General features: G+C 31.7%; 1 protein-coding gene across 3 annotated transcripts in view; it reads left to right on the top strand.

Annotated features, from left to right (window-relative positions):
• The window catches only part of LOC120430152 (uncharacterized), a 323078-nt gene that overhangs the window by 263251 nt on the left and 46645 nt on the right, over window positions 1–13182 (top strand). The window lies entirely within an intron of this gene.

The following is a 13182-nucleotide window of genomic DNA, read 5'->3' as shown; positions in this document are numbered from 1 at the left end:
TTTATCAATTTTATCAATTTTATCAATTTTATCAATTTTATCAATTTTAGCAATTTTAGCAATTTTATCAATTTTATCAATTTTATCAATTTTATCAATTTTATCAATTTTATCAATTTTATCAATTTTATCAATTTTATCAATTTTATCAATTTTATCAATTTTATCAATTTTATCAATTTTATCAATTTTTTCATCAATCAATTTTATTAATTTTTTGATTTTTTTAAAATTTTTCCATTTTATCAATTTCATCAATTTTATTTCAACTTTGGCAATCTAAATTGAAAAACTGCTTATAATTTGCTGGAATTAAGCTTTCGGTGGCTATATTTTGCAAAAGAGGCACTTTATCAAAATATTTGTAAATGAATTATCGATTGCAAATTTTAATCAACAAAAAAAATTAAGTCAAACAAAAAAATTAACCTTTAATTCTGATTAGTATTCAAAAATCACTTTGTTTTTTTTATATTTCATAACTCGGCGCCAAAATTTTGAACATGCTTCTCTATAGCTTAAAATTGCGGGTTTTGGTCCCCTAAAACATATAAAAAAATTTCGAAAATCCGAAAATGTGAATTTAAGAAAATTCAGTTTTTGTAAAAAAAAGTTTATAAAAATATCTGCAAAAACTTTTATCCTTGCTTTTTTCTGAATTGTACTAATATCTACAACTTTTTCAAAGACACCAACCGGATCGGAAAATTCCTTCAAAAGTTGAAATTTTTAGAATATTTACGTACCATTTTTGTATGACCAGCCGCCAAAATGGTATGGAGACTCGTATGGGTGAACAAATGACACAAAATAGTTTTTTGGTCATAGGGAAGGCCCACAACATTTTAACCAAATATAAAATACAAAAAATTACAATGGTCGAATCAGCCGATTTTGTAGAGAATTGCCCGGTTATAAAAATCTTAATTGCTATTAATTTCGAAAATTATTTTGCTTCTTTTCCTTCATTTTTTTTTAAATATTTGTTACAGTTCAAAAAGAACATTTCTATTGCAAATAAATGAAATTTGTATTGACACTTTTCCGAATTTAATCTTTAATTTGGAAAATCGTTTTTTTTTGGAAAAGGCCTTTTTTTACAAAAGAAAGCTATTTTTCTCCATTTATTTTTCCATGCAAGACTTAATACAATATTTCGGAATGGTCTGGCAAAACTGCTATGAAAATATTTGAATATCAATATTTTCAAGAATTGTATGAAATTGCATGATTGATTTCGGCAAAGTTGTAGATAATGAATGAAATATTCCGAAATAAAGAATAATTTCCTTTCATTTCGTTACTTAAAGTTATATTCACTCAAAACATATTTTTTATATAACGGGTTTAAAATATATCTTTCCTGTTAAAGTTTAGTATGTTTTAACATCTAGTTCCAAATATATAAACTATTAAAAAATCATTTTTTAAAACAATTAAAATATTGACAAAATAAATTTATAAAATAGTTTTAAGGAGCTCAATCGTTCAACAAATAAAATAATGCAAACTTTAAGAAATTTTCTCAGCTTTCCGAAACCTTTTTTTTGCTGAGGTTCTTTCCTTCATGAATAATTTAACAATTCTGGAGATTTTTTTTAGTTTTTCAATGGTTCTATAACCTATTGCGTTTCATTAAAAACTTTCATATGTTTTTGGCCCTTAAAAAAACTCTGGAACTGCAAAAAAAACTGTATAATATCTGAAATATATTACCTAAAATCCTGTATCTGGAATCGGCGCAAAATGTGCGAGGTCCTTCTTAAATGCAAATTTGATTTTGCATCTAAATTTTTTTGTTTCAAAATACGCTTGTCACTTTGTATTTTCAAACATTTTTGAAATTGTAAAGAATTTTTCAATGCATCATACATTTTTTTAATGTTATACAAATCTGTTTGGACGGCAAATAACATTCCATCAGGGAGACAAACGAATTTCCGAAAAAATCAAATTGAAATGGTGTTTTCCGGAATGACAAAACAGGTTGTATACAACTCGTTGAAAAACTTGTTGTCTCCAGCAATCGTCATCGTAGGATTAAGAATTAACTAATGCTGATAAAATCTCATTTTTGGCAACAATGACCACATGTATATTACTAACAGTCATTCAAAGTCATGAAAAAATAGAACAAACTTAAAATCCACTGATGATTGAGTTCTCAAAGCTTCTATAAGCTTGATTATCGGATAGATGTTCCATTAAGATACATTTGAAAGGTTTACTGATGTAATAAACTAGTAAAAAGATCACCAGCGAACATAAGATTAACAACACCCAAATCATCACAAAAAAGACAATTCAAACCCGCCTCCATCCTTCAGCGAAAAAAAAACGATGTTGACACCCATTTCCCGTCCAATATTTGCAGAAAATTTCATCACGCAGTAAATGAGCAGAAAAGGAAGCAATCCTGAAAAAAGAAACAGTGACAAAACCCAGAATCCCTGCGCCCGAGAGTAAATGATAAGAAATAAATAAAAAATTCCACCCATTTGTCAACATAATAAATGAAAATATTCCATCATCGCATCCTTCCTACCAGCCCCACGCCCGGGCTCCAACCGTTTTCCGCATCCACTTCAACGTGATGATTTTCTCTGTGTGTTTCTGCACGGCGGTTTTTTTTTGAAAAAATATTTTTGATTTTCTTTGATTGATCATTTTTACTAATGTTTAGTTTTTTTTTTTGCTGTTGTCATTTAAAATCCTTAAAAATTTACTTTATTATACTTTAACTATTTCTCATCCAAAAAATTGTGATAAAAACAATTTCCGACCCACCGCGCCCGCAGTCTCCGCTCAAGCTGACAGTTGTTCATAATGAATTTTTGCTGCTCGCTGTTTTTCCTCCACCATCAAATGCTTTTCTGCCAGATGATGACGAGAAAAGTGAGAAAAAAAGGAAAATGACCTCGACTTTTCCGGTGGTCCCCCCACCTCCTCTCCCACCCAGTGGTGGCAATTTAAATCGACCGGAAGTGGGACGAATCGTAGATTCTTTTATGCGATCAGCAGCAACTATTTGCATGGGGTGGAAGAAAGTGGCGGAGGGGGGAGGTTATGATGGTTTGGGTTGGGAAAAGAAATAATAATAATAACAGTGGGGTTGTAACCGGAGGAAACTTAATGACATTCCCAGCGGGCAGTGATTGGCTGCGGTTTTTGGTTGGATGCGGAAAAATATTTTCGTATTCTCCCTTGTTATTAGTTTTTCATCTTTTCACTGTGGTTAGTTTTGTGGCATTTTAAAGGATTGCAATTTGCTTATTTAACATTTGTTATGAACCAGTTTTTAAAATTACTCTCTCTAATTATCAAATATCTAAAATTCAAGTTGATTAATTGCAAAGTTTCCCCAAAACCAACAATCTCCAAACAATCTTAAAGACTGTCACCAGAACAGACACGAACAACAAACTTTGACAAAGAAGTACGCAAATTGCGTGAAACCACTCCGAAAGTACCCGCTAAAACAATTGCAAACAACTCGCGCAAAAGTTTTCCAATAAAACCTGAAAGCCGCGATTCCCGGGAAATTATCGTGATGGCCGTGAATGTCACTTTCTTAAGGCGCATCTTTTAAAATTTAGCATAACAATTCAAATGGTCGTAAGTTATCAATTTTAACACTTGCAAAGATTTTGCTCAAATCACACTTTAATGTAAAAAGATAAATTTCCAAGAATATTGCATATTTTCCAATTAAAGCGTTTTAAGAATCTCCCCCACAACCATTAGCAAACCAGACACCATTAACCGACCACTAAACGCAGGAAAAATCTTTACGAAACGAGAGCAAAATCCTTATCTAGGTTGTTTATCGGCCCGGGCGGGAAGCAACAAAGCCGTGGCAATTTATTTCTTATCGGACTAGCGTTGAACAAAATTGTCGAGCGCCACCACTGCCATTCTGCTGCTGGGCTGGCTCCAAATGTCAGCCCGAAGAATCGGTTTGTCGCGACTGACACCGTAAGATACGGTGTCAACCGAATTAGGTTGGTTTGACTTTTGTGTTCTGGGAAAGTTCTTGACATTTGTGGTGATATAAAAAACATTCCAAAAGTTAGAAAATCATCAGGAATCCTGAGGTTGATTTTCATGTTAAAATTTAAATTATGATTACTTCATCCGAAGTGTTTTTTAAACTTTTTAAGAAATCAGGAAGAAGTTTCCGTAAACCTGGGTGACATTGCTAAGATATAAGTTTATTTTGGGAAGATTTTTCAGCTGCTAAGAATTGTCACATAATAATTATTTTGGCATTATGTACTGGGGTAGATCACACAAGGCCCATGCACTGTTATTGAAAAAACGTTTTTTCATTACTTTTTAAAATATAATTGCGGTAACAATTCATATATTGAATTCCTGGGTGACTTAGATAGTCATCGTTTTTCAATTATTTTTAAGGTGTTCAAGTTTTATTTCAACATCAAATGTACCATCACTTAGGTTGCTGAAATAGTCTTTAAGAAAAAAATATTGTTTATATTTAGAAAACAAAGTTTATACTCTATTTAATTAACTGCCAAAAAAAATAAAGTTGTTAAAATGTATGAATTTGGCTTTAAATTCCTTAAAACTTGAATTGCTCCGAAAAAAAATTTCATTTTAAACTTAATTCAAAGCACGAATCAATTTATTTCATGTAATATAAAATTTGTTCTACTGAAAATGCTTATTGATAGATTGTTTTTTTGAATAATGTTTCAAAAACTCATGATATTTATTGCCTACAAACTTAATTTACCTTCTCCTAGTCAAAAGTTGCCCAAAGAGTCAAAAGTTGCCCAAAAATTCGGTAACATAACGATTTGAGAGTTTTAAAATAATGCTATTCATTGACATTTTCTTAATGATAGCTAAATAACTTTTAAGATTTACCATACTTTTAAGAAAACTTCTTTAATTATTTTAGATACTTATCTAACACGGTCACTTTGATTCCATACCATTCCGTAGGTATTTATTTGTATTCTTAATTTAGCGGTAAATCTCAAACCAATCAAAGTCACCCCGTTTGACGGTACCTAATACACACTTTATTCTATATATTTGAAGAAAAACAGTTGAGCAATTCTCTACCAAAACCGGAAATGGATTTTATTTGTATTTTTTGATTTGGCTCAAACTTTGTGGGGGCCTTCCCTATGACCAAATATGCTATTTTGTGTCAATGGTTCACCCATACAAGTCTCCATACAATTTTGGCAGCTGTCCATACAAAAATGGTTTGTAAATATTCAAACAGCTGTAACTTTTGAGTGAATTTTCTGATCAATTTGGTGTCTTCGGCAAAGTTGTAGGTATTGTTGAGGACTTTTGAGAAAAAAATAGGTGCACGGAAAAAAAATGGGAGATTTTTTATCAACTTTTTTTTCACTAAAACTCAATTTCCCAAAATAAGTATTTTTTGATTTTCGAGATTTTTTAATATGTTTTAGGAGACAAAAATCCGCAACTTTTGAGCTATAGAGAAACATGGTCAAAAAATCTGCCGCCGAGTTATGATTTTTTGAAAAAATAGAGTTGTTTGGAAAAAATCGAAATTTCATGCAAAAACAAGTTTGACATTATTTTTTAATGCAAAATTGAATTTGCAATCGAAAAGAACTTTACAGATTTTTTGATAAAGGACTCCGTTTTCAAGATAAAGCCACCGAAAGTTTGATTTTAGCGAAATATTTGCAGTTTTTCAATTTTTTAAAATAGTGACCATGAGTGACCATTTCTAAAAATATTTTTTTTTTGAATAGTTCAGAAAATTTGCTATAAAATTGTCTAAGAGACATTGAAGATTGGACCTCTGGTTGCTGAAATACAGCGGCTTAAAGAAAAAGAAACACGAAAATTGAAGTTTTCTAAGTCTCACCCAATCATCCCACCATTTTCTAATGACGTTATCTCAGCAATTAATGGTCCGATTTTCAATGTTAATATATGAAATAATCGTGAAATTTTCCGATCTTTTCGAAAAAAATATTTTGAAATTTTTTAAATCAAGACTTGCATTTTAAATGGGCGTAATATTCAATATTTGGCCTGGTCCAATCTTCAATGTCTCTTAGACAATTTTATAGCAATTTTTTTGAACTTTTCAAAAAAAAAATATTTTTAGAAATGGTCACTCATGGTCACTATTTTTAAAAATTGAAAAACTGCAAATATTTCGCTAAAATCAAACTTTCGGTGGCTATATCTTGAAAACGGAGCCCTTTATCAAAAAATCTGTTGAGTACTTTTCGATTGCAAATTCAATTTTGCATTAAAAAGTAATGTCAAACTTGTTTTTGCATAAAACTTCGATTTTTTTCAAAAATTCATAACTTTTAAAAAAATCTCGAAAATCCAAAAATATGTATTTTGGGAAATTGAGTTTTAGTGAAAAAAAAGTTGATAAAAAAATCTCCAAATTTTTTTTCCGTGTACCTATTATTTTCTCAAAAGTCCTCAACAATACCTACAACTTTGCCGAAGACACCAAATTGATCAGAAAATTCACTCAAAAGTTACAGCTGTTTGAATATTTACATATAATTTTTGTATGGACAGCAGCCAAAATTGTATGGAGACTTGTATGGGTGAACCAATGACGCAAAATAGCTTATTTGGTCATAGGGAAGGCCCCCACAAAGTTTGAGTCAAATAAAAAAATACAAAAAATAAAAATGGTCGAAATCGGCCGATTTCGTAGAGAGTTGCTCAGTTGTAACTTGTATCGATTGCCTGTTCAGTTATACTGATTTAATCAAATCAGCTAAATTTTAGGTTTTTGTTGCAACTTTCATTATTTCTTGTTAAAATTAATAGAATAAAACTGATTTGAACTTCAAAAATGATGAAATATATTTTTTCCTATGATGTATCAAACCTTCATCATCAAAAACATTTTTTTTTTAAATAGTAAACCGTATTTAAATTCTAACTACTTCTAATATGAAAAAAATCATCCATTTTGGATTTAAATGTGCCCATTTCGCATATTCCAGAAAAAAATATTTACTTTCTCAAAAACATAAAAAAAAAACAAACAAACTCTATTCCCAACTATCGGGAGGAACGGCTCTTTTGAAAAGCTATCGTCGTTAGAAAATGATGGGTTGTTTGGGTGAGACTTAGAAAACATCAATTTTCCTGTTTTTAAACCTTTGCATGGCAATATCGCAGCAACTAAAGGTCGTATAAACAAAGTTCAAAAAAGCAAAATAAAGGGAGATTTCTCAGCTTTTCAAAAATATTTTTTCAAAGGTGGGCAAACATGTGCACTTACCCGAAAATGGCTATAACTTGAAAACGGTGCATTTCATCAGAATTTCATTAATGTATTTTTTTGATTGTAAATGGGTAATTCTCTACCAACTCACACGAAATCGGGAAAAGTTGTCCCGACCCCAATTTGCGTGAAACTTTGTCCTAAAGGGTAACTTTTGTCCCTGATCACTAATCCGAGGTCCGTTTTTTGATATCTCGTGACGTGAGGGGCGGTACGACCCCTTAAATTTTTGAACATGCGAAAAAAGAGGTGTTTTTCAATAATTTGCAGCCTGAAACGGTGATGAGATAGAAATTTGGTGTCAAAGGGACTTTTATGTAAAATCAGACGCCCGATTTGAAAACGTATTTTTCATAGAAAAAAAAAAAATTATTATCTCTGCCATTTTCTGTTACTCAACTGTTTGTTTTTTTTTAAATGTCGTTTTAAGGGAAATTTAATGTTCTTTTCGAATCTACATTGATGTAGAAGGGTCATTTTTTTCATTTAGAACTTTTTTTTTCATTTTGAAATGTCGTGTTTTTTTCTAACTTTGCAGGATAATTTTGAAGAGTTTATTGAAAACACCTCTTTATTCGCATGCTTTAAAATTGCCCCTCCGTAACGAGATATCGCAAAACAGACCTCGGATTCGTGATCAGGGACAAAAATTGCCCCTTAGTACAAATTTTCACGCAAATCAAAGAGAGGTCGGGGCAACTGCTGTGTGAGTTTGCGGAGAATTACACAAATTTGATTTTACATCGAAAAATGAAGGCAACAAATTTTGGCGATCAATATTTTGATTTTTTGAAATTTATAACTCGTTCAAAGATTTTTTGCACAACCTGGAAATTTCTGAAATGTTGGCATTTGATGTCCTCTAGAAGATATCAAAAATTAAAAATGGTGTTTTTTTTGCAAATCAGTTTTAGTGAGAAAAAGTGAAATTAAAAATCACAATTTTTTTACCGTGTCCAATTATTTTCAGAGTAGTCCATATCCATACCTACAACTTTGCCGAAGACTCCAAAATGATCAAAAAATTTCTTCAAAAGATACAGATTTTTGAATTTTCATACATCATTTTTGTATGGACAACTGCCAGATTTGTATGGAAAATTATAAAGGCAAACTCATGATGCAAAATGGCTTCTTTGGGCATTCCAAAATCTCCATAAAAGTTTCAGCCGGATTAAAAATAAAATAAACATATTCAAAAAAAAGATTGATTTCGTAGATAATGTGATCAGTTCTGCATCCACTTCATTTTTGCTGCACCTTTTACTAAACAGAAAGTTAGTTCTTGCAGGTGGATTGATGGAGGATATTTCGCTCCTCCACTTTCGTCTTGTAGATCTAGTTTCGATACTCTCTGCTTGTAGCAATACCTATCCCAGTCAGGCTGTCTCAGCACAAACGCATTTTTGTTAAACAGTGCTTACTTTCCCGTTGCCGGTATATTCTTTATTTTTTGAAGAAATAGTGAAAAGCTTTGCAAATTTATAACGTTACAAATTACTGTGTCATGAGACTTTAACGTCCACAGATTTCTCACCACACAAACAAAGTAAAACCGAAAAGCGAGTCACTGATAATGGTTGATTTTCTGGCGTTTGCCTGTCAGCCCAGAAAACCTTAACGCGTATCTTCTGAGATGTCAGTGCGTCAGTGCGACGATAGCTGTACGTAACCTTACCCTGAGACCGGGTGATGGCGCAGACAGACTGTCGGGTATGTCCTGGAACATTTTCGGTACTTTAGCGTTGGTTTGGTAGGAGAAGCACTATCACCCACGACGTCCGGCGAGACTCGGTGGCGACAACCCGATCGACGACACGCGATGGTAGGATCGGTGGCGTTGGAAGATATGTCATCGGAAAGCTTAGTTGGATGTTATTGATTATTTTGGATTTAATAAGAAGATTACTTCAAACTCCATATTTTCAAATAACATTTGAGCTCATTCAAAGGCAAAATAAAAATATGTTTTTTTATATAATGATTGTTAATGAATTAAAATATGTCTTTTTCTGTTAATTTAACTGGACATGGTGCGGCGAGCTTAACAAATCATTGAAAATTTATTATTTGATTATGCGGAATAAAAACAACCCGCTGCCATGTCTAATGTATTGCTTTGCAATTTTCCCCCTTCAAATGCCCTGTGGTCCAAAACAAGCCAAACTTTGTAAATTATGTGTCATCGCATCACGCTTTCGTTCATTTTTGCACATAAAAAATAAATTGGTTTTCCTTCTAAAATTGTCAGCAACATTTCCGCTGCTCTCTGTCAGTCGCTCTGACTGTTTCTCTTCACTGTCTCTTCTCTCCTGGGAACTTGATGATGGCTCCTCTTTTTTTGTCTCTCGTTTCATCCTCGCAAATTGACGGCGGCATCGTTAGTCCCGACCAGCAGGGTTTTCATTCTTCAGGGCAAAAATAAATTGAACCTAAAACAACAAAAAAAGAGTACGCAAAAGTGAATGCAACCAGATGCAACTGCACCCACGAAGTGCAGCGAGCTTTCCCAAAAAGGAGCGACGGAAACAGGAAGCTTCCAAGCAACGTTCGTACACTAATGGGAAGGGGTAAGGAAAAAAAAGATTCCTGGCAAGAAATAAAATTCTCCCAAGATTCGCGTGTGCACGTGGTGTGGGGAAAAAAGGACGCTAAAGAAGACAACGTTAAAGTTCACGACATAAAACTGCACCCAGAAAGGGGAAAATCACGGAAGCGGAAAATGGGAAAATTGCACCGATTCAAGCAGCTGGTGCTGCGTCAGGGTTAACTAAACTTCAAGTTTTGATTGATTTTGTGAATTTTAATCAATAATTTTTTTATTGAACTGACAATTCATAAGAAGAATAACCAAATTTTGAGAAAAAGCTAAGAAATAAAGTTCAGCCAGATGCACTAGCTGGCCTAGATACAATTTAATTCAGAAGCTCTTTAAAAATTTAATTTAAAATCGTATTCAAAAAAAAGTCCCTATTGAAATATAAATGCAAATAAATAAACGAATCAGGTTATGAAAAGTAAAAAGTAAACGTGATAAGTAAAAAGTCAAAAGCAAAAAGAGCAGTTCTCTAGGATTTCGGTCATTCGATTTTTTTTGTATTTTTTAATCCGACTGAAACTTTTTTGGTGCCTTCGGTATGCCCAAAGAAGCCATTTTGCATCATTAGTTTGTCCATATAATTTTCCATACAAATTCGGCAGCTGTCCATACAAAAATGATGTATGAAAATTCAAAAATCAGTATCTTTTGAAGGAATTTTTTGATCGATTTGGTGTCTTCGGCAAAGTTGTAGGTATGGATACGGACTACACTGGAAAAAAATAATACACGGTAAAAAAAATTTGGTGATTTTTTTATTTAACTTTTTATCACTAAAACTTGATTTACAAAAAAACACTATTTTTAATTTTTTTTATTTTTTGATATGTTTTAGAAGGCATAAAATGCCAACTTTTCAGAAATTTCCAGGTTGTGCAAAAAATCACTGACCGAGTTATGAATTTTTTAATCAATACTGATTTTTTCAAAAAATCGAAATTTTGGTCGTAAAAATTTTTCAACTTCATTTTTCGATGTAAAATCAAATTTGCAATCAAAAAGTACTTTACTGAAATTTTGATAAAGTGCACCGTTTTCAAGTTATAGCCATATTTAAGTGACTTTTTTGAAAATAGTCGCAGTTTTTCATTTTTTTAAATTAGTGCACATGTTTGCCCAGTTTTGAAAAAAATATTTTTGAAAAGCTGAGACAATTCTCTATATTTTGCTTATTTGGACTTTGTTGATACGACCTTTAGTTGCTGAGATATTGCAATGCAAAGGTTTAAAAACAGGAAAATTGATGTTTTCTAAGTTTCACCCAAACAACCCACCATTTTCTATCGTCAATATCTCAGCAACTAATGGTCCGATTTTCAATGTTAATATATGAAACATTTGTGAAATTTTCCGATCTCTTCGAAAAAAATATTTTTGGAATTTTCAAATCAAGACTAACATTTCACAAAGGCCAAACATTCAATATTACGCCCTTTTAAAATGTTTGTCTTGATTTGAAAATTCCAAAAATATTTTTTTCGAAAAGATCGGAAAATTTCACAATTGTTTTATATATTAACATTGAAAATCGGACCATTAGTTGCTGAGATATTGACGATAGAAAATGGTGGGTTGTTTGGGTGAAACTTAGAAAACATCAATTTTCCTGTTTTTAAACCTTTGCATTGCAATATCTCAGCAACTAAAGGTCGTATCAACATAGTCCGAATAAGCAAAATATAGAGAATTTTCTCAGCTTTTCAAAAATATTTTTTTCAAAACTGGGCAAACATGTGCACTAATTTAAAAAAATGAAAAACTGCGACTATTTTCAAAAAAGTCACTTAAATATGGTTATAGCCATATTTAAGTGACTTTTTTGAAAACGGTGCACTTTATCAAAATTTTAGTAAAGTACTTTTTGATTGCAAATTTGATTTTACATCGAAAAATGAAGTTGAAAAATTTTTACGACCAAAATTTCGATTTTTTGAAAAAATCAGTATTGATTAAAAAATTCATAACTCGGTCAGTGATTTTTTGCACAACCTGGAAATTTCTGAAAAGTTGGCATTTTATGTCTTCTAAAACATATCAAAAAATAAAAAAAATTAAAAATAGTGTTTTTTTGTAAATCAAGTTTTAGTGATAAAAAGTTAAATAAAAAAATCACCAAATTTTTTTTTACCGTGTATTATTTTTTCCAGTGTAGTCCGTATCCATACCTACAACTTTGCCGAAGACACCAAATCGATCAAAAAATTCCTTCAAAAGATACAGATTTTTGAATTTTCATACATCATTTTTGTATGGACAGCTGCCGAATTTGTATGGAAAATTATATGGACAAACTAATGATGCAAAATGGCTTCTTTGGGCATACCGAAGGCACCAAAAAAGTTTCAGTCGGATTAAAAATTACAAAAATTAAAATTGAAGAAAAAAGACCGATTTCGTAGAGAATTGCTCAAAAGTAAAAAGCAAAAAGTAAAAAAGAAAATTCTATAACCCTTTTGACAATGATTTTTATTTTGTTTTTGTTCGTCTATACAAGTTTTCATAAAGTTTTGGAAGCTGTCTTTTCAAAAACGCTATTAAAATTTTCTAAAATATTATTTTATGGGTTTTCTAATCATTGGTGAATTTGACAAAATTATAGATAATGCACAGGACTTTAAAAAAAATAGTTACATTCAAAATTAAACATTTACCGTTTCATAGGGGAAAAAACTTAAATAATCATGGGTAATTCTCCGCCAACTCACACAGCAGTTGCCCCGACCCCTCTTCGATTTGCGTGAAACTTTGTCCTAAGGGGTAACTTTTGTCCTTGATCACGAATCCGAGGTCCATTTTTTTGATATCTCGTGACGGAGGGGCGGTACGACCCCTTCCATTTTTGAACAAACTTTTTTTCGTAAAATCACGATAACTCGTGATGTTTATAAGCAAACCCCTTATGTCTATATATCAAATTTTTTGTAATTGTCTGCTCTGCAATTTTGTAGAACATTGTTACACTCTAAAAAATAACCCTGCAAAGTTAAAAAACACGAAATTTTAAAATGAAAAATTTTGTTCTAAATGAAAAAATGACCCTTCTGGGTCAATGTAGATTCAAAAAGTACATTAAATTTCTCACAAAATAACATGTTCCAAATTTTTTTACAGTCGAGTAACGGAAAATGGGAGAATTTTTTAAACTTTTTTAGTGTTTTTTTCGATGAAAAATACGTTTATTCGGAATTCTGAGTACGCCATCAAATCGGGCGTCTAATTTTACACCAAAGTCTCTTTGACACCAAATTTCTATCTCATCACCGTTTCAGGCTGCAAATTATTGAAAAACACCTCTTTTTCACAT

The sequence above is a fragment of the Culex pipiens genome, chromosome 2 (genome assembly GCF_016801865.2).
Source record: "Culex pipiens pallens isolate TS chromosome 2, TS_CPP_V2, whole genome shotgun sequence".
In the NCBI taxonomy this organism is placed as follows: Eukaryota; Metazoa; Arthropoda; class Insecta; order Diptera; family Culicidae; genus Culex; species Culex pipiens.
This window is presented reverse-complemented; position numbering and strand designations above follow the sequence as displayed.